This window comes from Tupaia chinensis, unplaced genomic scaffold (genome assembly GCF_000334495.1).
Source record: "Tupaia chinensis unplaced genomic scaffold, TupChi_1.0 Scaffold000291_1, whole genome shotgun sequence".
In the NCBI taxonomy this organism is placed as follows: Eukaryota; Metazoa; Chordata; class Mammalia; order Scandentia; family Tupaiidae; genus Tupaia; species Tupaia belangeri.
In genome coordinates this window covers 2,479,706-2,506,861 of record NW_006159776.1, presented here as the reverse complement: position 1 = coordinate 2,506,861, position 27,156 = coordinate 2,479,706, and the positions used below count along the sequence as shown (strand labels likewise).

At 39.4% G+C, this 27,156-nt stretch overlaps 1 protein-coding gene across 6 annotated transcripts in view; it reads right to left on the bottom strand.

Moving 5' to 3' along the window:
- Positions 1–27,156, bottom strand: part of ZNF462 (zinc finger protein 462) — a 158,659-nt gene that overhangs the window by 106,793 nt on the left and 24,710 nt on the right. For 2 of the 6 annotated variants that reach the window (XM_027772673.1, XM_027772675.1), the window contains exon 1: positions 3,531–3,805. The exons of 1 other annotated variant lie outside the window; for it this stretch is intronic. The gene's annotated coding sequence lies outside the window, so the exon portion shown is untranslated. Of the gene's footprint in view, positions 1–3,530; positions 3,806–27,156 lie in introns of those variants that run through there. 3 more of the 6 variants (XM_006150604.3, XM_006150606.3, XM_027772676.1) reach the window with 2 other exon arrangements.

The following is a 27,156-nucleotide window of genomic DNA, read 5'->3' as shown; positions in this document are numbered from 1 at the left end:
CAGTTCATAATTGTGTGGTCGCCCTTTTTTTTTTTTTTTTGGAGAGGTTTTTTTTTTTGCTATTCGGCACATGCGCTCGCCAGACAGACAGAGAGAGAGAGAGAGACAGAAAGCAGGAAATCACCCACCAGGGGGAATGGCCACGGCAATCCCTTCTCCTCTATTCTCCTCTCAGGATCTTGGGCACACACGCACACGTGCCCGGCGTGAGTTTAAGCCACCAGGTCTGGGGCTCAAACCGTGGTCAACTATGTGGGGGTTCAGCGACATAGCTATTACGCTAACTGCTAGTCCCCCACATTTTTCTCTATGGACAATATTTTTACTTACAATTTGAAAATCCAAGTAATTATCACTCTTTAAAACAGTGGTTCTGGGACCAGCAGTTAGTGTAATGGCTACGTCGCTGGACTCCCACGTGGTCGACCGCGGTTCGCGTCCGGACCCCGGGGGTTCCAACTCACGCCCCGCTGGGCGCGTGTGCATGAGTGCCCAAGATCCCAAGAGAAGAGTGGAGGAGAAGGGACTGTGGTGTGGCCATCTCCCCGGGGGGGAGTGATTTCTCACTTTCTGTCTCTCTGTCTTTCTGGCAAGCGCATGCGCCCTAGAGAAAAAACCTCTCAAAAAAACCAAAAACACAAACAAAAAAAACAGTGGTTCTCAAAGTCTGGTCCCTCAACCAGAAGCATTGCAAGTCTGTTAGAAATTCAAATCTCAGGTTCCATTCTGGACTTGAATCAGAAATTCTGGATATGGGGCCCACTGCATTAGAACCCTACTTTGAATATAATAACAGCAATGCAGTCATTAAAAAATCAAAAGGGGACTGATAATTGTAAATGTTTAACTTCTTATTTAGCAGTTAATGGGCAAATGCGAAGTTGCAGACCCAGCATCAGAAACTAGTAAGAAAACAGAAAAAGACAATATTGTTTTTGAAAGAATGAATACTGTGGTAAATGCAATGCTGATGCTGATAGCCATCTCCCTTAAAAACTTCAGAACAGTTCATGACATGGTGTCCTTGGTATTTCTAAAATAGAACATGGTGATCCACAAAGTTAACAATCAGAGTGTTTTGCCCAGAAAATACTAAGAGTTGAGTAAATCCTCAGAAACCTAGATTCTTCCAAGACAGAAAACTTTCAGGATAAATAAAATCTTATTAGAAAACACCTTCAAACTTGGAGTGGTCATTTGATTGTTGCACTTAAGCTATAGTGCAGAGCTACCTCTCACAAAAACCAACACAAATGTACTTGAAAATCCCTCCAAAGAAGTATGTGTGCTTTAAGTTAACCAGGATACTTCCAGAAAAAAATAAAAAAACATGGTGAGTAATAGTCTCAAACTACAACAAACAAAACTACAAACAAAAGCTTAGCTGGAGAAAAACATAAACAAAAAAGTTTGGCCACATCAAACCAACAGATCTATAGGGTTCTCAAATCAAAAGCAAGACTTGAAACAGAATTCCAGAGTTCAGAGATAAAATTCATCAATTGTGCCCTTCCCAGGATACTTTCAGATAGATGGCTGAGGGACTACAGAGGAAAGATAAACCACCAAAAGTCAAACTCGAGTTCTGAAAGCAGAATTAAGCAGTGTGAAAGGGTTGATTTAAAGAAACATTATCCTCATTACTTGGGGGCCAAGAGAAAATTCTGATAGTTATATTCCAATTAAAGACAAGTTAGAAAAAATAAACTGGGGGTCCAGAAGATGACAAAGAAATGGCCTGGAAAAGACCAATGAACCTATTTTGAAACAAGAGGACACAGAAGAAAATTATATACAACAATTAACAGAGATTCTATGAAAGAAGAGATCAAAGATAAGATGATAAGACATCAGAATGAGATGAAAGGGAAGCTGGCAGTTGAAGAAAGAAACTGATGACAAAAATAATATCATTGCAAACTAATAAATATATTAAAGTTATAAGAGGTAAAATCTACAACCAGAAACAAAGTTGATAATATGGAAACAGTCTTCAAAAACTGCACAAAATGCAGAGGAAAAGGACAAGTAGATGAAAGCAAGTAGAGAAGATGACAGATAAGAAGGTTTGAAAACAGAGATCCAACATACAGATAAAAGGTATTCTAGAAGTAGACAGCAAAACAAAACAAAGCAAAGCAAAATATGCTCAAATCTGTGATAGAAAATGGGTGAAATAAAGTAGTATCTAATGTTCCAGGAAAAAAATAATATAGAATCATCAGAATTGAGTCATGCTGGTAAAGTTACAGAACTTTAAGGTTAAACACTGAATTCTATCAATATTAACAACAGGACATTTAAAAAATAGTCAATTATAGGGGGAAATGTCAGGTGACCTCAGACTCTTTCACAGTAGTAGCATTCAATGACAGAAAACTGTGAAGGTGTCTATTAAGGCTTAAGAGAGAACAAGACCCAAGTATTCAGTCCCTTACTAAGTTTACAGCCATGTCTAAAAGTAATGAAAAAAACATTTTCTAATCAACCTAGTTAAGAAGTGCAGCATGCAAGAACTCTTTTTCAAAATCTACTCAGTGACGGGAACCAGCAGTTAGCGTAATGGCTATGTCGCTGGACTCCCACATAGTCGACTGCGGTTTGCGTCCCGGACTCGGTGGCTTAAAACTCAACGCCGGGTGCGTGTGTGTGCGTGCCCAAGATCCCAAGAGGAGAATGGAGGAAAAGGGATTGTGGCGTGACCTCCCCCCCTAGGGGGGGTGATTTCTCGCTTTCTGTCTCTCTGGCTCTCTCTGTCTGTCTGGCGAGCGCACGCGCCCTATAGCGGAAAATCTCTCCAAAAAAAAAAAAAAATCTACTCAGTGACGTGTGATATAGCCAACCGAAAACAGGCTCAAATTCAAAAACTCAAGAGTAGGTCATTTAGGGCCAGCAGATGGTGGGGTGGTTAAGGCACTGGACTCACACATGGCCAGCCACGGTTCAAGATCCAGATCTGGCAGCTAGCTTTCTCACTTTCCCTTCCTCTGTGGTCAAATTTTTAAAATAATAATAATAAATAAATAACTCTAGAAATAAAAATAGATCCCTAATTAAGCAGTAAGCAGAGGCTCTGAGCACCAGAATTATTTACATTTAGAACTGAGAGTGAATACTTTTTTATTTTTTTTGCATTCTCCTAAACATCTCAGATAACCAGAAATAAAAATTAAATTGCAGAATGTGAATTTAAGAATGTTACATATATAGTGTTCTGGCGGGGAGCATGATAAGGAATTGGTCTTGGCCTGCTCCCTTCCAGTTCTCCTGGCCCTCTGGCCCCAGGCGTAGGTGGAGGGTGTGGTAAGCTGGGGGCCGGGGAACAGGCCTTTGCCCTGCAGGTGCTTGTGCTCCGGACCCCTTGCTGTGCCTGCCACCCACTGGGCCCAGGCCTTGAAGCAGAGGTGGATCTCTCCCCCTTTTTCCCACTTCTGGGGGCCTGATGGCAGCAGCGCCCTCTACTAGCCCGAATCCAGCAGGCTACCAGATCTGCCACCCACACCCTCCCCCCTCGGCAGAGGACGCAGCACCTTTGGGTGGTGGTGGGTGTGGTATTCGGGAACACCGCGGACCGGGCGGTTACAGTTTCCCAGGGTGAAGAAGGTGGTGTACTGATGCAACCTCCGCCACCTCTTCAGGTCTTGGAGCTGTGCAAACCTGAGTCCCCATTGGAAGTTCCAACAACGAAAGACAAAGGTTTTAACCGGCTGGGAAAGTGAGACGATAACTGGAACCGTTACTAGGCCATTGGGCGGTTGGCCTTCGTTCTATCAGATCGTGAGAGTAAAAGAAATTCTGAGTCGCATACGCGTTTGGCCAAGTGGAAATGCCCACCACCCTTAGGGAAGATTTCATGGCCGTTTTTTTTTGTGTTTTTTTTTGTGTTTTTTTGAGAGGTTTTTGCTATAGGGCGCGTGCGCTCGCCAGAAAGAGAGACAGAGAGACACAAAGCGAGAAATCACCCCCCAGGGGGGATGGCCACACCACAATCCCTTCTCCTCCATTCTCCATTCTCTCGGCATCTTGGGCGGGCACGCACACACACGCACCCGGCGTGAGTTTTAAGCCACCGGGTCCGGGACGCGAACCGCAGTCAATTACGTGGGAGTCCAGCGACATAGCCATTACACTAACTGCTGGTCCCTCATGGCCATTTTTAAAACGCTGTTTATACAAAAAAGCTGCTCTGGGCTTTCCTCAACCTTTTAAAAGAAAACAATATGCCTAGGCCTCCTAGATTTCGTGAAGAGGTTTGCCCGAGTATGGTAGAGTTAGAAAAAAAATCACACATCTTGAAAATGCCGTTTGCTTTAAAGAGCTCATAGGAAAGAAATGTCTCCTGGAAATGACTTTTGGACATGGAATTTAATGGATGCATTTGTTCAGTAGGGGAAAAGGAGCGAAAGACCCTGAGGAAAAGGTTCTATGCCAGACTGGTCATATTTAGAGGATATTTTCAACACTGTATCCATCGGGGTTTTGTTTTGTTTTCCCATATTATTCCTTACCACTCTCTGTGTGTGTGTGTGTGTGTGTGTGTGTACATTTGACGAAGTCAAATGCTTTACTGAATATCTAGTATTTCTAGATGTTCTGAAGTGCCTGGTGTATGTTAAAAGTAGAGGTAGTAAAATACATTTTGTATCATTTTGTTAACCTTCATATGGTATGTTTGTGTTCTGAGGGAATGGCCAAACCACCTCTTGAGAAGTACATACTGTGTTTTTGCAGAAGTTCCAGGAAGGAAGGTGGAGAAGTGTGTGCAAGGAGCTCTGTGCTAGTATGCGTATACTGAGGCAGATTAACCACTGTCCCTTACATTCATGCATTTCATTTTACTTTTGCTGTGTATATAGTGTCTATGATGGAAAAGTGAGCCCTCGTTTATAACATCTAGTCTTTAGAGACATATGTTAAAGAGGTTGCCAGCGTAGGACAAAAGTAGAGTTAGTCAACTACTAACGTTTCGTTTATTTTGCATTAAAATTCCTAGGAAAGATTGTCTTCTTGACATGGTATCCTTAGTATTTCTAAAATAGAACATGGCGATGCACATGAAAACTTGAGCATTATAGTCCACTGGGTTAGTGGAGAAGAGAAGGGTTCTAGGCCAGAATGTTCATATTTCAACACTTTCTAATTGCAACTATTGTTACAAGTGGCCTTTATTCAAGGCTGCCATGTATATAGTGGATAAAATTAAGTCCTTACTTGAAATAGCTACTCTATCTTGATGTTTAGAAGTGCCAATATGTGCTAAGTTTAGAAGCAGTAAGATACCTCTTTGTAATAAACAACTTTCTGCTAAAATTCATAGGAAATATTATCTTTTGGAAATGGTACTGTTAAACCACCTCTGAGCTATATAAAATTGTCTGTACTTGTTCAATGATTTGGAGGAGGTGGGAGGGCAGGAATGGAAGGGCAGGAATTGAAAAAAAAAATGCTGGTGTGTTTATAACTGGATGTTTTCAGACACCATTTTTCTGTAGGTTTTGCTTTGCTGTGCATATAGTATCTCCATAACGAGCAAATGCGTCCTAATTTTGTAGCACCTAGTCTCTAGCTGTTAAGAGGTTGCCAGTGTATGGCAAAGTAGTTAGTAAAAGCAGCACACTTTGTACTTTCTATTGAAGATCTTAGGAAAGTTTGTGCCCTGAGAAGGATGCTGGGATATGAATGTATTCAACCAGCTCTACGTAATACATATCCTGGTGCTTGTCCACTGGGTTGAAGGCACAGAGAATGGAGTTAGGAGGAATGGCTTAAAGCCCAAATGGTCATATTTAGAAGATATCTCAGATTATAACCATTGTTATATGTGTGCAATTTTATTTAATAGTACTTTATCCATATTTAGAAATGCTTGCTATTCTTAACAATAGCAGAATAACACTTGTATATCAAAACTGATGGGAAATACTGTATTTGGAAATGAAACCTCTGTGAACGGTGTACTTGTTCACTGAGAGGTAGGAGGGAATAAATTGCAAAAGGCGTTTTGCTAGTACATAAATAAATTCGGTTTATCCATTGCCCTGTATGCTATGTGCATTTCATTTAATTTTGCTGTACTGTCAACGTTATGTGCATACTGGGCAAGTAAGTTCTAATCTTATAATATCTAGTCTTTAGATATTAAAGAGGTTGCCAGTCTATGACAATGGTAGAGTTAGTAAACAGACACATTCTGTACGCTTTGTGTTAAAATTATAGAAAGGCTGTCTTCTGAAAAGGATTTTTGGAAGTGAAATTGTAACATCCTATCTAAGTGCCACATATGCCTATACCCAGTAGGTTGGTGGTGAAAAGGAGGGAGTTAAAAGAAATGAAGAATTCTAGACTAGAATATGTCTATTTAGAAGACAATTTCAGGTATAATCATCATTACGTGGGTAGTCTATTAAATACTACTGTATATGTGGTGGACAAATTTAAGTCCTTACTTGAAACATCTCATCTTTCTAGATGTTTAGAGGTACACAAAGAATGTTAAAAGTAGAGGTGGTTGGGACCAGCAGAGGGCGTAATGACTATGTCGCTGCACTCCCATGTAGTTGACCACAGTTCAAGTCCTGGACCCAGTGGCTTAAATTCATGCCGGGTACATGTGCATGTGTGCCTAAGATCCCAAGAGGAGAATAGAGGAGAAGGGATTGCAGTTTGGCCATCCCCCCCGGGGGTGATTTCTCACTGTTTCTCTCTCTGGTGAGCTCACGTGCCCTACAGTAAAAATCTCTTTTAAAAAAAAAAGAATAATTAAGAAAACTTTTGGGGGGCTGGCTCTGTGGTTAAAGAACCTGGATTCCACATGGCCAACATCATGGTTCAAATTCTGGTCACAGTGACATGTTTGGCACATGTGTGTGTGTGTGCCCCAAATCTCAGCAGGGTGAAGAAATAGAGGAGAAGGGATTGCAGCATGACCATGGCCCATTTTCTCTAGTTCTCTCTCTGGCAAGCGCACATGCCCTATGGAAAATAAAGAAGAAAAAAGAAAAAAATGATAAAGACTAATAGTACCAGCGAGCACACACGCCCTATAGCGAGAACCTCTCCAAAAAAAAAAAAATAGTTGCCCTGTATGCTATGTGCATTTCATTTAATTTTGCTGTACTGTCAACGTTATGTGCATACTGGGCAAGTAAGTTCTAATCTTATAATATCTAGTCTTTAGATATTAAAGAGGTTGCCAGTGTATGACAATGGTAGAGTTAGTAAACAGACACATTCTGTACGCTTTGTGTTAAAATTATAGAAAGGCTGTCTTCTGAAAAGGATTTTTGGAAGTGAAATTGTAACATCCTATCTAAGTGCCACATATGCCTATACCCAGTAGGTTGGTGGTGAAAAGGAGGGAGTTAAAAGAAATGAAGAATTCTAGACTAGAATATGTCTATTTAGAAGACACTTTCAGGTATAATCATCATTACGTGGGTAGTCTATTAAATACTACTGTATATGTGGTGGACAAATTTAAGTCCTTACTTGAAACATCTCATCTTTCTAGATGTTTAGAGGTACACAAAGAATGTTAAAAGTAGAGGTGGTTGGGACCAGCAGAGGGCGTAATGACTATGTCGCTGCACTCCCATGTAGTTGACCACAGTTCAAGTCCTGGACCCAGTGGCTTAAATTCACGCCGGGTACATGTGCATGTGTGCCTAAGATCCCAAGAGGGGGGGGGGTGATTTCTCACTTTCTGTCTCTCTGTCTCTGTCTCTGTCTTTCTGATGAGTGCTCACACTCTATAGCAAAAACCTCTCAAAAAAAAAAAAAAGTAGAGGTGGTTAAGGCACTGGACTCTCACATGGCCAACCGAAGTTCAAGTCCTGGGACCATAGCTTGAAAGTCATGCCAGGCACATGTGTGTGCGTATCCACAATCCCAAGAGGAAACTGGAGAAGGGAAGTTCAAGTCCTGGGACCATAGCTTGAAAGTCACGCCAGGCACATGTGTGTGCGTATCCAAAATCCCAAGAGGAAACTGGAGAAGGGATTGGAGCATGGCCATCCCCTGCGGGCTGATTTCTCACTTTCCCTGTCTGTCTCCATCTCTCTCTCTAGTAAGTACACGCACCTATGGCAAAAACACTAATATAAATAAGTAAATAAAGAAGAGGTAGTAAATAACACATTTTGTGGATTTTCTTCTGTTAAAATTCATTTGAAATATTTCTTTTAGAAGTAGAATGAGCAAACCACTTCTCTGAGCAGTACACATTATATATGTAAAGGAGAAAGTACAAAGGACTTTATACTGAGATGTTTCTGGTGAGGGAAGTTTGACCACTGTCCCTCATGTTTGCATGTTTTGTGGCTGAGTCCTGATTTACAACATTTCGTCTTTCTAGGTATTAAAGGTTATCAGTGTATGACAAAAGTAGTTAACATTGAGTATACTTTGTATTAAAAGTCATAGGAAAATATGTCTTAAAACCACTTAAGGATGTGAAATTGTTTAAAAAAAATCCCCTCTAAGCATTACAGGTGCTTATATTTGTTTACTGGATTGATAGAGGTAAGAAGGTAAAGGGTTCTGGGCCAGACTATTCCTATTTACATAATTCTTCAACATTAATGGCCTTTCTTACATACGTGAAGTTTATTCAATGTTCCTGTGTATATAATAGAAAACTTAAGCATTTGGGAACAGCAGTTAGCGTAATGGCTTTGTCACTGGACTCCCATGTAGTCGACTGCGATTCAAGTCCCGGACCCAGTGGCTTAAACTCATGCCGGGCGTGTGTGCGCGTGTGCCCAAGATCCCAAGAGGAGAATGGAGAAGGGATTACCGTGTGGCCATTGCCCCTGGGGGGTGATTTCTCGCTTTCTGTCTGTCTCTCTCAATGTCTGGGGGGGCCCCCGCCCCTATAGCAAAAAAAAAAAAAAAAAAAACTTCTCCAAAAAAAAAGAAAACTTAAGCATTTTAGTGCATGACATACTGGGGTCTTCAAAAAGTTCATGGAAATAGGTATTGTGTAAAAGCTACATTGTGTTCCCCAAAATTTTGCACCAAAATAACTTGTACTTTAATTACATTTTCCATGAACTTTTTTGAATTCACTTTATCTATTAAAAGTAGAAGGCTGGGACCAGCAGTTAGCATAATGGCTATGTCACTGGACTCCCGTGTAGTTGACCGTGGTTCGAGTCCCGGACCCAGTGGCTTAAACTCACGCCGGGCACGTGTGCGTGCGTGCCCAAGATCCCGAGAGGAGAATGGAGGAGAAGGGATTGAGGCATGGCCATCCCCTCTGAGGGGTGATTTCTCGGTTTCTATCTCTCTGTCTCTGTCTATCTGTCTGGCGAGCACACGCACCCTATAGCAAAAACCTCTCCAAAAAAAAAAAAAGTAGAGGGCTAAAGTAATAATTATATAGTATTTTTGAATGGTTGTATTTTAGGAATACAGTTGTTAAACTTGCTGTCTGGAGAGTAGGCCATCTGTTCACTGGGTGAGGGAGAGTATATGGGAAGAAAGAGTTCAGTACCCATTAGTAAGATAAGTTCAGATTGTCTAACTATTGTCCTGTATTTGCTTTTTTGTTATGATTGCTGTGTACTTTAGGATAAACAACTACCTCAAAGAGTATTAAAAGTAGAGAGGTAATAAACTAATCCATTTATAAATATCTTTGTTTTTCAAAGACAGGGAGCCTTGCTAAGTCAAGATCCTCCTGTCTCAGTCTCCTGAGTATCTAGGGCTACAGGTGCACAGAACGCACCCAGCTTTTTAGGGTGTGCTGGAAATCGAACTCAGACCTCCCATGTGGCTTCAGCCTCCCGGATAGCAGCGTTAACCAGTGTGCACTACTGCAGCTGGGCTTATTCATGTCTCTCTCTCTCTTTAAAATAAATGGCTGTCTTCTAGAAGTTTCCTTTGTTAATTCACCTCTTGGAGCTAAACATAGTTCTATACTTAGTCACTGGAATAGTGAAAGAGGGAGAAAAGGAAAGTTAAAGGGAAGGGCTCCTTGCTAGTATCTCCATATCTAGCAGATGGTCTTAGATTATAACCATAGATCTCCATGTGCAGTTTTGGTAAAATGTCTCTTGTGGACAAAGATTATTTTGTAACATCTAAGTATTATAGATGTAGCGAAGTGACAATGTATGAGAAAAAGTGGAACCAGCAAATTAGCCAATTAGTAAATACCTTTGTTTTAACTGGTAGAAAAGATGCATCCTGAATTGTTAGACCACCTGAGCAGCGTTTATCAAGACGTCTTCATTGCATTGGTAGCAGAGTGGCGGAAGGAAGTACAAAGGGAGAGAGATATGCAGATGTGTTCATATGTACATTAAGATGATAGCCATGCCGCTGTTACATGTGCATCTCTTTTTGCTATACTTTGGGAATATTGTTCATTGAGTAATTAAATAGAAATGTCTTCCTAATATTTTAATAGTATAGAGCTGATAATGAATTCTCTTATAAACATTCTTAAGGGTATTCTGCTTTATGTCTGATTTTAAATTGGACATTACAGCAATACAATACTTTGGTTGCCCAATAATTTAATCTAGAAGCTTGTTGCCATTTTTGTCTTCCATGGAATTTTTGCCCCCAAGAAATGCAGAATCATATATATATATATATTTTTTTTTTTTTTTAACAGATTGTGTTAGTATAGTATATTCTTGGTTATCAAAATAGTCAGAGCTTTGGGACTTTGAACTGGTAAATATGCATGATGTGTGAAAAAGCATGATACTTACTATACTGCAGGATCTTGATGATCTAAAATTGCATGTTGTATATATACACAAATGGGACTTAGAAGGAAACATCAAACTATAAATTGCTTGTGATTGTGGATGACTTTGTCCTTTCCTTCATGTGTTCTTAGTTTCCTATAATGCATTTATTAACTTCCAAAAATTGAAGGTTATTTTTAAACCAAACAAAAAACGCTACATATTTAATTGTGGAATTTGGTAAACTCTGTACTTAGAGGAATTTAGTAGCTCTAGGAAAACTATAGAGATACAATAAGATTTCACTATAAATCAGGAAATTTTAGGTCTTGGAAAAGTCATGACATATTTTTCTACGTTTTTCTATGCAAAAATGATCATGACTTTTCCAACAACTCAATACTACTAAATGAAACAAACGTCTAACTCAAGTACAAAAAAGAAAAAAGTAGAAGAAAGAAATTGATTAGGAGAGACAGAAAACCAGAAATCAAAATATCAACCAACAACAGAACTGACTCTGTAAACCACTTATTTTTAAAAAATATGAAACTATACAGGGCTGGCAAGTGGTGTGGCGATTATTGGTCGATCATGGTTCGAGTCCTAAACCTCAGCTTGTTCTCTCACTTTCTCTTTCTCTCTCTGGTAAAATTAAAAAGAAAAAATTAAATTAAGTAATTCTTTTAAAAAATATTAAACTGTATAAAATTAAATAAAAACCACTAGTAGCCTAATTTTTAAAAGGATGGAAGTCAAAATACAAATACAGAAAATTAAGTATAAGAAGCAGAAAACATCTGCAAACATAAAGGAAAACAGATTATTATTTTAAAATAACTACAGATAACTCATAGCAGTATTTATAAACCTAATGTAATAAATAATTGTGTAGAAACACACGTATCACCAAAATTAATCCAAGAAGATACCAATGGGAGATTAGGAAATAGTCAAAAAGCTAACCAAACCACAAGTTCCAAAAAAATCAGTAAATTAGAAGCTCTTTTTAAGTGGTCTAAAACCAAAAGAACAGAGTTACCAATGTATTTCCAAAACCAATATAATCCAGATACCAAAGCTTACCCCAAAACAGTAAATAATAATAATAAAAAGAACACTAATTTTACTTCTTTCTCTTTTTTTAAGGGAGAGATTTCTACTAGAGGGTGCATGTGCTTGCTATTAAGACAGAGACAAAGAGACAGAAAGTCAGAAATCACCCCTCAGGGGGCATGGCCATGCCACAATCCCTTCTCCATTCTCCTCTTGGGATTTTGGGCACACGCACACACATGGTGGTAACAGTTTGAAGACACTAGGTCTGAGACTCAAACCATGATTGACTACATAACAGTTTGAAGCCGCTAGGTCTGAGACTCAAACCATGACTGACTACGTAAGAGTCCAATGATGTAACCATTATGCCATCTGCTGGTCCCACACACTAATATTACTTTTAAAGCAAAAATTCAGAATGAAATCCAGGTGTTCATTAAAGGAACATCATTCAATAATCATGTGAGCTTAATTGACCACAGGCAGGCAGGCAGGCAGCATTTCAATACAAGAAAATCTACATACTCCACTACATTAAGAGGTCAAAAGAGGAAGAAAATTTTGATCAACACAGAGAGGCTGAAGAGCATTTGATGAAAATGAAGACCAACTCAGGATCATACATCAAAACCACACAATTACAGCCATGTTGTTGCTTAGTACGGTTGGGGAAATGTTAGCCAATGCATTTATACAAGAAAATTAAAAAAAAAAAAAAAAACAGCTATTAGGATCAAAAGAGATAAAGTTTTCAAAATTTACAAATAAGGTAAATTATCTAGGTGAGGTCCAAATGAACTACTTACCTTTTCTACTTAGTGATTTGACAATTTTTCAGCAAGACTGTGTGACTTCAATACATATAAGCAGGCATCAAATGTAAAGCAACTGGGGCCACGTGGTGGTGCAGTGTTATGGCAACTCAACTCTCATAGAAAAGGGCCTAGGATCCTGGGATCTCCCCAAGCATGCCAGGTGCATACATTTGCCCATGATCCAGGCTGAATGAAAGTGGGATGGATCATGGCATGAAGACACTGTTGGGGTTGCCTATCTTTCTGTCTCTCTTTCATGGAAGAAATAAATAAATGGACCTTTAAAAAATGTTAAACATCTGGAATTATTTGCAAAGTATTGGTTATCAGTGAATTTAAACTGCTTACATCAAATTACTAAGAATATTTTCTCTTTTACCCACTAGGACATTCTTTTTTCTACACTGTCTGGAATTTTTTAGTAACCGACTAAGTCAATAATCTCATATGACCCATATCCAATGAGTTAGGAACTCCAGCCTTAAGGTCATGAAGATGTTACCTACATATCATCAATTGTGAATCAACCAGTTGCTCTATCCCTACACTTAAAAGCCTTTTAGTTCCTTGAAAAGAAATGCTGCGCTCCTTAAAGGAATTTAAGTAGGAAGTGGAAAACAGAATGAGTTCACATTATCAAGTCAAATCCACTGTCTTTCCCTCATAACCATTTTACAAAATCTCTACCCTAAAACTAGACTGTTTTAAGTAGTGTTTTCTCCCAAATTCTCTCTGCCTATCCTTAAATTGGTGTCCCTGCAAAAATCACAACTCTGTCCAGTAATCTAATATTTATATGGTTAAGTCTGTGTCCCATTCTACATCATGTCTAATTGAGAAGAGTTTTTCATGTTCTGTCTGACTTTATCTTCCTGATCAAATAACCATCCTCTCTCTCTCTTACCCTGTTCCCACTCCCCATCATCTAAGGCTGACTCACCCACTTGGGCTTGCCTGTCTTTATTTGTCTGGGAGCCCACCTAAGAGTTAGCCTTCCTACATTTCAACTGGTCTTTGACTACTGGTTAAATTATTCCCACCTTAAAATCTCTTCCATCCAGGAGAAAAACACTCACATGTAAATGTGCGTACACATATACACTCTGCATGTCCTTTTGCTCAATTTCTTCTCTACAGAAACAACATGGTCAAAAAAGCCTAGGGCTGAATCCCAATTCCACTATTACATGAAGCTTGACAAACTATTTAAATATTCTAAACCCGCATTGCCTTATCCATACAAAGCAATCTGTATTTCAAAGGGTTAGTAGGTAGAATGATCTGGATGAACATAAAACATTTGGCATAGTTTCTGGCATATATAAATACTTCTTTATACTTGCCATTATTATCATTAATGTATCCTTTTCACAAACCACTTTCATGCTCACTTTTCTCTTCAGTGCTCTACATCTAGCTTCTGTAACTACCATTCTGCTCAGACAAATTCACCATGGTCAGGAATAGCCTTCTGAGGACCAATGATAGGATACATCTAAACTTTACTTAACTATTATTTAAGTGACATTCTCCACCACAGCCCACATTTTCCTTTAAATAACTCCATTCCCTAGATACCTGTGAATCTCTCCACCCCATTCCTTCCCCCCAGCACTATCAATCTGCATTCCTCCTGTAGTCACCGTTTAGACCAGGGCTTTTTAATCTCAGGGCTACTGAAATCTGGAACCAGATAACGGCTTGATATAAAGGGCTATCCTGGGCATCGTGGGATAATAAGCAGCATCTCTAACCTCTACCCACTAGATGCCACAACATTTTCCCCCTCCAGCAGTAGTGACAACCAACAATGTTTTCAGTGTCTCTCTGGAGACATTGCCAAATGGCCCAGTAGGGAGTACAGGGGTGGCGGATGGGGGTGGGGACAAAATTATCCTCACTTGAATACCACTACTTCCTCTAGAAAGCCTTTTCTGGCACCCCAAGTTTGGATTGAGACCTCTCCTAAGTATCCCTGCCTGAATGTCCTGAACAGTTTTCACACAGCACCATCTGCCTAATTGCCTGTCTCCACACCGCATTCTGAGTTCCTTGAAAGCAGAGACCATGTGCTGTTCAAACCAGCTCTAGCCAGAGTCCAGAACCTATATATTTTTCTAGAAACAAATTTATCATAAGACATAGTTTAATAACAGACTTTTAAGGGAAAACTCCTTGCACATTAAATATAAACTTTGACTGGAACATGCAAACCTTTTGAGAAATGCACAAATGTATGGAAAAGTGTGTCTTAGCACAGAAAAAAATAAGGAATTAGTCATTTAATAATACTGCTGAATTGATGGGCCATATGTGTTGCTGTGGATGGGGTTGGTGGGAGAAATGTTGGAAGAGAAGCTGAGGATCAGAATTAGAGAAATGCTTTAGCCTCAATCCCATATGGCCAGGAGTTAGGGGGCCTGGCTTAAGGCTAGAGGCAATTCCACCATAGATCAGCAGGTCTTTCTGTGATCTTTTTGCTTCTCTATTCTCAAGTAGGAGCAATCTCCTTCCCTAATTTCGGTGCCCTCCTTGTCTTTAGACTCTAGCACATTTGTTTTTTTTTTCCTTTCTTTTGAGAGGTTTTTGCTCTAAGGCACGCATGCTAGCCAGAAAGGCAGAGACAGAGAAACAGAAAGCGAGAAATCACCCCCCAGAGGGGATGGCCATGCCACAATCCCTTCTCCTCCATTCTCCTCTCGGGACCTTAGGGCATGCATGCACACGCGCCCAGCGTGAGTTTAAGCCAACAGGTCCAAGAGTCGAACCGCAGTCAACTACATGGGAGTCCAGCGACATAGCCATTAAGCTAACTGCTGGTCCTACATTTGGCATTTTTGAACTTAATGATATGTTTGCACCTTGGTCTTCTTTTCCTCATATCCTTGTGCACATTACTATGTTCCTTATACTGTTTCTGCCTCTGGCAATAAAATTTCAGACAAAGAAGAGTGTCCTTACAAAATACACTGTTCACTCATAAAACATTACTGCATTCCAGAAGACTGGTGTATTTGGGGGATGAGAAACATCGGGATTGAAAAGAACTAACTGGTCTCTAAACAATTTATTTCAATGGAACACACACAAAAAAAGTCTTTAAAGAGCCACATATTAAAGTAGAATGAGGTCACCAATGGCCAAAGTTCAACACAGTGCAGGCAAAGCACTTTTCACCAAATCTAAGAACAGCAGGCATCTAGTTCCTTCACCTTCATTACCAAAACCTGTACTTCTCTTTAAGGAATTCCTAGAGGAAGTGTTCTTTAACATTCACAGTTAAGTGAAAATGTAAGTTGCAAAACAGAATGCATCATCTGTTACAATTCAAATAATAACACTAATAACACACATTAGGATATAAATATAGGAAAACAATGAGGAGATATATGCCCCAACTGTAACAATGAACTTTCACTTTGTCTAAATTCTAATAATGTTTGTGTATTTTTTAATTAGTATGTGTGTTTTACAAAAGCTTTAAATTATTTTTTTAGTTTAAGTGTTTTCAGAGCAATAAGAAAACAAGTTCAATAGTCTTTTTTTAAAAAAATTCCCCGGTTCAGGAATGGCTGGTCAACAAGTCAGTCCATGTTTTAAGGAACATGTGGGTGTATGAACACTTCGGTGTTTAAATACTTAGTATGAGTCCACACAATAATGTGAGCACGTGAACAAGAGAGGCACAGCCAAGACTGACCACAGAACACTAACTGCCTATTAGCAAAGGGACCAAATGTCAGTGCTTTGCTAATTGTCTTCATAAACTGCAGACAGGAGCAGGCAGGTGTGTCCCATGCAAGAGAAAGAAAGGTTTAGCAGGAACATATATTTGAACACAAACTTTAATCAGTCACTGACCCCATCAACTGATCATTCCATCTACCATTCAACTTTGTTCCAAGAGGCCAGTGACTAGATCCTCAAGGGACTATAGGCTTTATAACCCAAAACATATAGAAACATTTTAAATTTCTCTCCAGGAAACATTAGAAGCAAAATAACCTATTACCCTCTGTAGATATATGGGATACCAACCATGACCACCTCCATCTCCATCCCACATCAAGATCCTGAGACCAGGTGGGAAATCTGAGACTCAGTGAGGTAAAGACTGGCTTAAAAGTGTCTTATCATTGCTAATGTCCATTCCATCTCACATTCAGACTAGCAAAGAAGAAATTGTTGGCCTGGAGCTCCAGCCTTCATTAGGAAAAAAAAAAATCATTTTCAATTGAGCCAAAACCAAATATTTATAGATCAGCTACCATGAGCCAACGCCATCCACTTAACTGAACATTTGAGTGCTTACTAGGTAGGTGGTAGAGTTCTAGACATGGGAGAAAAACAACAAACATGAGGACAACAGGCATGTCCTTTCTCAAGGAAGTTAAAATATCAAAAAATTGGGGCCAATAGATGGTGTAGTGGTTAGGGATGCTGGATTCCCACATGGCTGACCAGCCTTTGAGTCCCGGATCTGGCTGCTTGCTTTCTCTCATTCCTCCCACCCCCATCCCTCTCTGGTCACATTAAAGTAATTAATTATTTATTTTAAATATCAAAAAACTAAGAGACTAAAGAATTCCAAACACTCTATAATGAAATATGGATTGTTATGCCAGTTTCCAAGGATAAAGATGAAGAAAGTAGTGATGATTAGCAAAGCTGAAAAAAAAAAGGACACAATTTCAAGCCAGAGAGGGTGGGTTTGATAATGAATGCTCTTAAAAGCTAAGCAGCCAGCACAGCTCAGTAGAACTAGCATTGGTTTTAGCAAAAGGCGATAACTCACCCTAGCAGTTAGGATCTAGTTCCATCGCTGACCACTTGACCTGAGGCAAGATGTAGAAAGAACTGCTTCCTCACCTGTCTAATGGGACTAAAATATATCCATCTCATAGGGATTAAATAAGATAAGATCTACGGCATCTCAAATGTCAGATCCCTCTCCCCCGCCCTCCTTATTGGGAGAACAGCAGAGAATTCTTATCATCCTTAATCAGGGGAATGTGCTATAACGAAAGCTGTGTCTTCTCAAGATTATTTTGGCAGCACTATTGAAGACTTCTGGGGGTGGAGAGGGTAGTAAGACACAGGCTGCTAAAGCAGCTGCTGAGATGGTCTAGGGATGAGATATAGAGGCTTGGACCAGGAAAATGCACTGTGGGTAAAGAAGAGGGGTCTAACCTACATGATATTTAGAATGAAGAAAGAACAGCAGCTAATCCTCAGTGGATTCCATGTAATAACCAGGTCACCACTTTCTGACCCATCTAAACTAATGAATGTAGTCAGAACTCAATTTTTTCAAACATATGTCAAAAGCAGTCTGTTCTTTCGTAATAAATGAACATTTATATTTTTAACTGAATTGAAAAAGAGCAATGCCAATGAAGGTGTATAGTAAATTAGAAATTAGAGACCAGCATGTCATATAGGCCATATATAAAATTTAAAAATTTCTAGAGGCCAAAAACAGGTGTAATTGATTTCAATAAAATAGCCTATTGAGACTAATATGTCCAAAATTATTCTGACAATCAATACAAACCTTAATTACTGAGATACTTTATATTTTTTCTAATAAGTTTCAAAATGTAGTATATTTTAGACATCCATTCAGACCACCATATTTCAAGAACTCAGTAGCCACATGTGGCCCAGAGCCACCTAACTAAAAAAGCATAGACCCAGACCACCTTGAAGGATTGCTTTGAACAAAGTACTTATTTAAGCGTTTTCATTGGCTCTCACCTTGAGGTAGTCATTTAATGAAACTGAACATCTGGAGTGAGAGATTTAAAATGTTCATCTAATCACATCTGTTGCTGTGCTTACAACCCTGTAATACCTGTGCACTTTCCTTAAGATAAAGACCAATGAGTTAAGAATCTCATCCATTCAAAAAGGAAAGTCTGGTATATTGTGTTATGGTTCACTGAACAAGTATCGTTACATCTTCTCTGTAATAATAGAGATCTAAAGATCTTCCTCAAAGCACATTGTCATTTTCAGAATGCACCACCCCAGAGATGATCTAACTACAATAAGAACCCTGTAGCCAGCAAGAGCTGCATTGAACCTGGCACTTGGCCCTCCTAGCAGCATTTAGGAGCATGGCTTGAGTTTGAGTCCAGTCTTTTCCACTTAATTGTCTTATCTGGGAAAGTTATATAAATTGTCTATTTTCCCATTTTCTCACCTATAAAAAGTGATTTAAAATTGCCACAATTTCATAGGCCTAGAGTAAGGATTAAATGAGGTAATACTTGAAAATTATTTTGGCAAGTCTGTTGCCAGTAATTCTGGGCCATTATCTGCATGGACTTATTCTAGACCTCAGAAACACCAATATTATGTTTCCCAACAATCTTAAGGACCTTTGCAGGCAGTAGTGCACAATGGAAAGAACACAACTGGACAACTGACCTGCATTTACACCTCTGCATTGGCACCTAACACATGTGACCATGAGCAAGTTACTTACCCTGTCTGAGACTCTGCGGTCTCAAACGCTGAATAGAAATAGCAATAAAGTTGGATCTAACACATAACAATAAGGTTAGGATTAAATTAGACAACATAGGGGACAGTGGACAGCTCAGTGGTTGCATTGCTGTCCCACATAGCTGACAGTGGTATGAGTCTCAGGCCTGGTGGCTTCATAAATCATGCTGGGCATGTATGCATGCATGCCCAAGAAGAATGGAGTAGAAGGGATTGCAGCATGGCAGTCCCCCCCCCAGGGGTGATTTCTCACTTTCCCTCTCCCTGTCTGTCTCTCTTTGCCCTATGACAAAAACCTAAGGGAAAAAAAAATAGGATTTAATCAAAAAATAAAATAAATTAGACAACATAGAAAGCAGGTGATCTGACCCATAGAATATATAGCTCCTGCCCTTCTGAGAACCTATAGCATTTTCCCTTTCCCTTCTTCATCACAAACTATTGCTTTGGAGGGCCGCCGGCAGGTGGCATAGTGGTTAAGGGCATTGGACTCCCACATGTCTGACTATGGTTCAAGTCCTGAACCTGATGGCTTGCTTTCTCACTTTCTCTCTCTCTCTCTCTCTTTCTCTCTCTCACTCTGTCCCTCTCAGGTCAAATTTAAAAATAAAGTTAAATAAAATAATTCTTAAAAATATAAACTGTTGCTTTGAACACATTAGTTTGGCAATGAACTATAGGGTACATCTCTACTGAATGCAGCAAAGGCAAAGGAAAACAATTGACCATAGTTTACTGTTTCAGTGGACATGAATTATTTTACCAAATCTTTACCATGTCCTTAATTATTATGAAAATCCACCCTACATAAGCCATAGCAAGCCATCTCAGTAACTGGCTCCAAAGACTGTCCTATGAAGGGCATGTTATTTCCTTCCATGATGATAAATCCTCACAAGGACAGAGGATGTCCCCTGAATATCCCCAACTTCCTTTAAAAGCCTACGATGCATTTGTCACTCATGGGTGAGTCATCCATGGTGTGCTGGAAAGGGCTGGTCAAAAGACAAGGTTTGGGTCTTAGTTCTGGCATTCAACCAGCTATGACTGGGGAAGTCGCTTGATCTCTGTGGATCACAGAGGGCACTTCTGCTTCATGAGGTTGTTGTCGAGAAGAAATTTATATAATATATACTAAAAGCTCTTGGTCTAACTTATAAAGAGCTTTGCAAGTAAGGCAGGGATTTAGCTAAACCTAACTTCCACATTTTCATGTTTGGGTGGTGTATTTTAGGAATATGCTTTGAGATATAGAAGGGATTATTGCTTTATATCACCTGTGTCCTCTGTCCCCTTCTCCCCCTTTACAAAGTCAGTAACTGGAGATCCAGACCTCTGACTATGAGAGCAGGAATAGGATGAGGCAAAGGCGAGAAGCCTGGGGCCAGGGTGACTCATGACTGTGGAATCCATTAACAGTGGAATGCTCTCTGCATTTCTCCTCCATGTCAAGTCTCTGGGTTAGCAAGGTACAGAAGACAGATGGAGGAAACAGACATATTCTTTTTGCAGGCCAAATATTATTTATGCATGCATGTGTGTGTATGTGTGCGTGCGTACTTCCAGATATGTAGGCAAAGATCTAAGCAAATTATTCTTAATATTAAGTTGTATAAAGCCAGAAATTGACTTGATGTTTTGAGAAAAGATGTATTTTATAAAGTGTGGCATCTTTCCTAGCTCTTTTTCTCCACTGCTCTGGAGTTTGGCCAATTAAACCCCACAAATCTTTAAAATATGATTAAAAGTTTTAACCAAAAAAAGTGAGAAAAGAACTCTTAGATAAACTCTTGAAATTATCAAATACCTAAGACCCTGAGGCTGTGGTGTTATTAGACAGGACATGAGGATGTGCAGGTTGTAAGAAATGTAGTGAGGCCAGAATTTTTAAAAACAAACAAACAAAAGATAGTCAAAAATCAAAAGCAAATAAAGCATGTATTTCAAGCTCATGTGTAGAATGACCTAATCTTCTGAGTTGCACTTTTGTTAAATAGATGCTAGGATTATAATAAAACAAGAGGAAAGGACCTCAAAGGGGACATTCCAAATACCTTGTGCTTGGATTTTTCTCACACAGCTGTAGTTATTAAAAGTCTATTAAACCAGCTGCTAATAATTTTCAAATGGTCCATTAGTTCTACCAATGACCTTGGGCCACCACCAATTTCAGACCTTGTCTTCATGTCTTAATCAACAGATTCAGATAGAATCCCCACCCCCTTCAATAGAGAAATAAATGCATTTTGAAGAAAGATTGTTGATTGCATAGGTTCTCAGGGAATTTGTATAATGTGGAATTTAACCTAAAAACCCCAATCTTCCTGAAAGGAAAATGATTCCTCTGAGATTTTCTTCTCCAAAGCAAGGTAAAAACTAAAGCTTTTTTTTTTTTTTTAATTTTCATTTTTTCCTTGTTTAACAGAACAGAATGCATGGATGGGTCTCTCAGGACTCTTTGGAAAACTCTCTTGATTATGCTTGATCAACAGTGGGAAGTCATCCATACCAAAAATGCCAGGAAAATATATCCTAAGTTACTTCAGATAAATCAGAGAAAATGTCACCTTTATATCAAGGGTGTTCAAAGGGGAAGAGCTTTGCAAAAGTGATTTCATTTTCAGATGTGATTTATTAATGGAACTGAAGATGATTCTGAGAGAAATCAACACCATGAAACAAGAGTGCCAAGACTAAAAGGAATGTCCTTTTCTTAGGCTTGGAACCGAAAATATTTTTCTCTCTCGTGACCATCTTAACTTCAAAAGCAGAAGCAAGGAATGTCAATCCGTATGGAGCTCCTCTGGCTACGTACTATGTTTCCATTCTTTCCAGAGAGAACGGGAAAGGCAGCCCATTGTATGCCTCCGCCAATAGAGATGAGGGGAAAAAAAATCCCTTGTTTTTAAACTTTCAGAGAACACAAATATCCCAGGAAAAAAGAAAACACAGAGATGAAAGAAGATTCTTTTGGAATTAAACATTAGATTATAAAATTCAAGAGAGTCAGAGAATTCAAGAAATGTTCAGAATATCCAATGACAAAATGCATGGGCTTGATGGTTTCTATCTATCTAGGAAATGGGTTTTTCTTTTTCGCTTCCTTTTGTTATTTCTTCAGTACTTCCGTTCCAGGAAGATCTCTCTTCATTACTATAAATATACCAATCTCTTTTTTCCTAGAAATCAATCACATTCCTTTTTTAGCTTGGGTGTTTTCTGTTCTACCTTGACTTTTTACTAATTCTCACCAACACCAAACTGGGGGGAAAAAAAGGAAAAAAAAAAAAAAAAAAAGCCAGTCTTATTTTATTCTTTACTCAACCAGAAGGGTACAGAGGAAACCATTAGACTTTCGAGATGGCATTTAGTCTTCAAGAATAAAAGTGAGAAAGTCACTTGGGTCATCTCTTTGTTCACTATGCTGGCAAGTTTCCAGGAAGAGTATGCGGTAATCTCATGATAATTGAACAATATAGTCCATTATGCACTCCCTACGATACAATATTGTTTCATGTCACAGCATGATGCAAGAGACATGAGCTTTTAGTGCAGAAGACAAAGGCAGGGAGTGACCTCCAGAATTCTATATCAAAGCACATGCCCTCTGACCTAGGCCTATTTGGCTCACCTAAGACATTCACCATACTGTGAAATGAAGATCAACCTCAAATATTTCTCATCATAAATGTAGTTGAGCCTAACTGCATAATACAACAAGTATAAAACCATGGTTGTAGACATACAGAAAAAACTCAAGAGGAGTGAATATGACATTTTATCGAGTGGTTTCACGTGCTTAGCTAAAATATGCCCAAAAAGAACATTTGAAAAGTCATGATGTACTTTTCTGTTTTTCTATGCAAAAATGCATCATGACTTCTCTGACAACCCGATAGGTGAAATAATTTTCCTAAAGATGTTTGGAAAACTCCAAAGCAAGAGATTAAAAAATCACCAGTGTTCCTGGAGGAGATACTTCCAGTGTTGTCGAGTTGACGCCTAGAATTTTTGAGATCCATATACACAAATGGTGATAGAACACAAGCTGACAACAGATATATAGGTCATATATAGTCTAGGCATGGCCAAGAAATCCTTACATGTAGTTCTTAGGCAGTTTTTATTACCAAAAGACCTAAATTCCATCACCAGATCCTATGAACTTTTAAGAAGCATATAATCTAAAGACACATAGATTGACTAGTATGGAAAAAGTCTATTTGAAGAACTCCTAGGCATGATCAAAGGATGGAGGATGGACTATGAGATCAATGCAGAATCAAGCTTTAGTCTAGAGCATAAAACACTCAAAGAAATGGTCACACTCATCAGTTGGTCTGGATATGCCCATGAATCAGTGCCACTTACAGTCTCTTTAGGCAACAATCCTGTATCCTGATCACTAGATAAACAAGCATGTCTGAAGGAAGGAGTAATAAGAAAGATGTCCAAATAGTTTTTCTGGGGGGAACTGATCTTTAACAATAAGAGGTAACACAGAAGCTAAAGATAATGCACTACAATGCACCACTCTAGGTGTGGCAGTATATTGCACCAGCAGATGACTAGCGGAATAAATAGGAGATTATGAACTTCTAGAAGGCAGGGTCTAGGTCTTTTTTTTTTTTTTTTCTAAATAGCCAATACTTGGCACAAAACCTGGGAAGTAGTCAAACCTGAGTAAATGTTTGAATGAATGAACAAATGAATGAATAAGAGTAAAAGAAAACAAGGAAGCTTGGTAGCCAGCATTAAAATATAGGCTGTCTTTTTTCAAGTAACCAAGAAAAGTCTGAGCAGAGAAAGATTATGTAAACACCAGTGGCAGCCACAACCACTCTAGGTGTGGCAGTATATTGCACCAGCAGATGACTAGCGGAATAAATAGGAGATTATGAACTTCTAGAAGGCAGGGTCTAGGTCTTTTTTTTTTTTTTTCTAAATAGCCAATACTTGGCACAAAACCTGGGAAGTAGTCAAACCTGAGTAAATGTTTGAATGAATGAACAAATGAATGAATAAGAGTAAAAGAAAACAAGGAAGCTTGGTAGCCAGCATTAAAATATAGGCTGTCTTTTTTCAAGTAACCAAGAAAAGTCTGAGCAGAGAAAGATTATGTAAACACCAGTGGCAGCCACAAATCAAGGGCTGGACAGAGGGATGCACAGTCTGACAAAGAGAGTTCTCCAGCCCTATTCTCTTTAAACCAGACTCCCCTGTATACTTACCACATCCCCATCACTGGCGTCACTTTCAAATCCTCAAGACAGCAGCAGCGACAGCATTGTTAATGATCACAACCCTCTGAGCTACCAGAGCACGGGGGGAGCAAAGAGACAGGAAAGTTTTACAAGATAAATGGGCAGGCAGCAATTTTTGAGGCCTCCCTTTTAAGAGGGTTGGGGAGAAAAGGTATACACACAGGGAGTGGATGTACTGACTTCCACCTAGGCTCCCCATTAGGCCAATATTTTACAAAACCAGGTGTGTGCAATTTGCTTATTAAAGTTCTCACCCTGGGGCAACTGACAAGACTCATCAGTCCTAGAAGACATGTGCTATGACCCCAAGGCAAGTTAAAGCATATCCGGAATATTTTAAGCTAGAAAGAGAATCTTTTTGTTAAAGTGAAAGAGGATCATTCTGCTGAAACAACTAACTGGGAGGAAAAGAATTAAGAGAGGTTTGTCCTCGGTCACATGTGGAAATTATACCATTATCTTCCAGAACAGAGACTCAAGGTTAGATTGAGGTTCTAGAAGGAATAAGAGAAATTTTATTGATGATTCTGTAAATGATGGCACTTCAAAAGACAATGCTCTAGCAGAAGGAAAAACTCCAAGGTGGCCTTGACTATTTCCTAAGAGGTCCATGAGTCAACAATCTTAAATGTCAAGATCTCTTAGAAATCTAGGTAGCTCTCCCTCCTTGTTGGCTAATATGGTAGACAGAGAGCACAACAGTTGCAGTAGTCAATGAAAATAGATGACAATGTATTGTGGGAGATTTACCTGATCCTGAAGATGCACCCACCAGCACCCCCCCCCCAAAAAAAGGAGGACAGTCCCAATTCTGTTTTCTAGATAAACTGTTTTCACTAACTGAGAGGGGCAAATGGATGCACCTGAATGGAAAAATGACAGCTTTTTCTATGTCGTTATCAAGAGCATTCCTCTCAAATTAGACTTTAACAGACTGCTCTACCTGTGAAATATAGCTCCCTTCTCTCCAAACAGTAACCCTATTAAGGGCAAAGTATTATCAGTTCATGCATAAGAGGAAAACCTTACAGAGCTCTGGGGGTAGGTGCCCCATTCCTGGAAGATAAATAAAGTCCACACTTACAGAACTATCTTGTATGACAACAACAAACTCACAGGCACATTTATCCTCCACACTCATTCTCAGAACACCTATCTTTGGGAGAAAAAAAGGTTCCAAAATCATACTCAAAACCTTGCAAGTCTCATAAGAAAATGTATGACCAATGTTTTTTTCCTTCTAAATTGTGTATAAACTATTAAGGATAACCCAAAAAGTCTACTTAATAACAGTTTTTATGATTCTAACAGGATGAAATCTATAGATCAAATATGCTGCAAGGCAATCATGGCTCTTACAAATTTCATGATAAACAGTTCATTGGTCTCGCTAACATAAATAAGGAAAAAAGAAAGGAAAGGGGGTCAAATCACAATATAGTTTAGACTTTGTCCTTTAAGATCCAGAAGGCTTTGGGAACCAGCAGTTAGCGTAATGGCTATGTCGCTGGACTCCCACGTAGTCGACCGCTGTCCGCGGACCCGGTGGCTTAAAACTCACGCTGGGCGCGTGTGTGTGCGTGCCCAAGATCCTGAGAAGAGAATAGAGAAGAAGGGATTGCAGCGTGACCATCCCCCCTGGGGGGTGATTTCTCGCTTTCTGTCTCTCTCTGTCTGTCTGGCGAGCGCACGCGCCCTATAACAAACTTCTCCAAAAAAAAAAAAAGATCCAGAAGGCTTTTGTATTACTTCGCTTAGTTACCTTGGGCAAGTCCCTTAAATGTTCCTGGACTGAATCTCTCTGTCTATAAAATGAGATTAAACAAATAACCTACAAAGTATCTTCTAGTTTCTAAATCACTGTAACAGGTAGAAAACTTGAAAACTTCCCAGGAAATATATTAAAAAAGAGTTGGTCAGGGTACCAAGGTTCCAGTTGGGTTCCATGTTACCTGGGCAAGTTACGACCTCTTTGAACCCTTTTTAACTTCCATCTGCAGAGGGCTAGGAGTTAATAGATGGCCTAGGAGGTCTCTTAGACATTGTAGGCAATGACTGGCAAACTGTGGAGAGCGTATAAAACAATAGGTAAGATGACAGTGAAACAGGGAGATGAGTGAAAGTTCAGCCTTATCAAGGTTAGACTATGCCAATGGCTCAGAAAGAGCTCTTCAGGTAGCTGACAAAACTCACAGTGAAAAACCTATTATGAGTTCCAGCTTCTACTTAGCAACTTGGTTATTCTGGGTAAGTCACCTGGACAAGCTATTCTAAATGAGCTTCTCTGCCTCTTAAATATTCTCTTATTGTAAAATGTTTGGAAACAAGATTCTTCCTAAACACTAAGTGAGAGAGTATATTGGTAGGAAGTTATGTCTGTGATTTTAAACCAGAGAATTCTAAGGGACAGCAAATATGGGGAAGTGCCATCACCTGTCACTTACCTTCACCTGCCTACTGCAGCCTTCTCTGCTTGATCTCCACACTCTTTTTCCAACAAGCCTAGACAAGGCACAGACTCCTCAAAGTGGAGCTGCAGGCAGTCTCCACCAATCAATCAAAATTGGCACAAGAAACAGAAGCTATCTGCCAACACGGTTGTAGTGCAGTAAGTATGGATCGCCAAGGCAGGAAACGGATTCCATTTCAGGCTTCCCTAACTAACTTCCTACCCCATGGACTTTGGACAAATCATTTTAGCTTTTCTAGAACTGCAAAATGAAGGGTTGGGCAGGATGATTTCATAAATCCAATCCATATAATCTGAAGATGACGGCAACTCTTTCCCTTTCAAACCATATCTCTTAT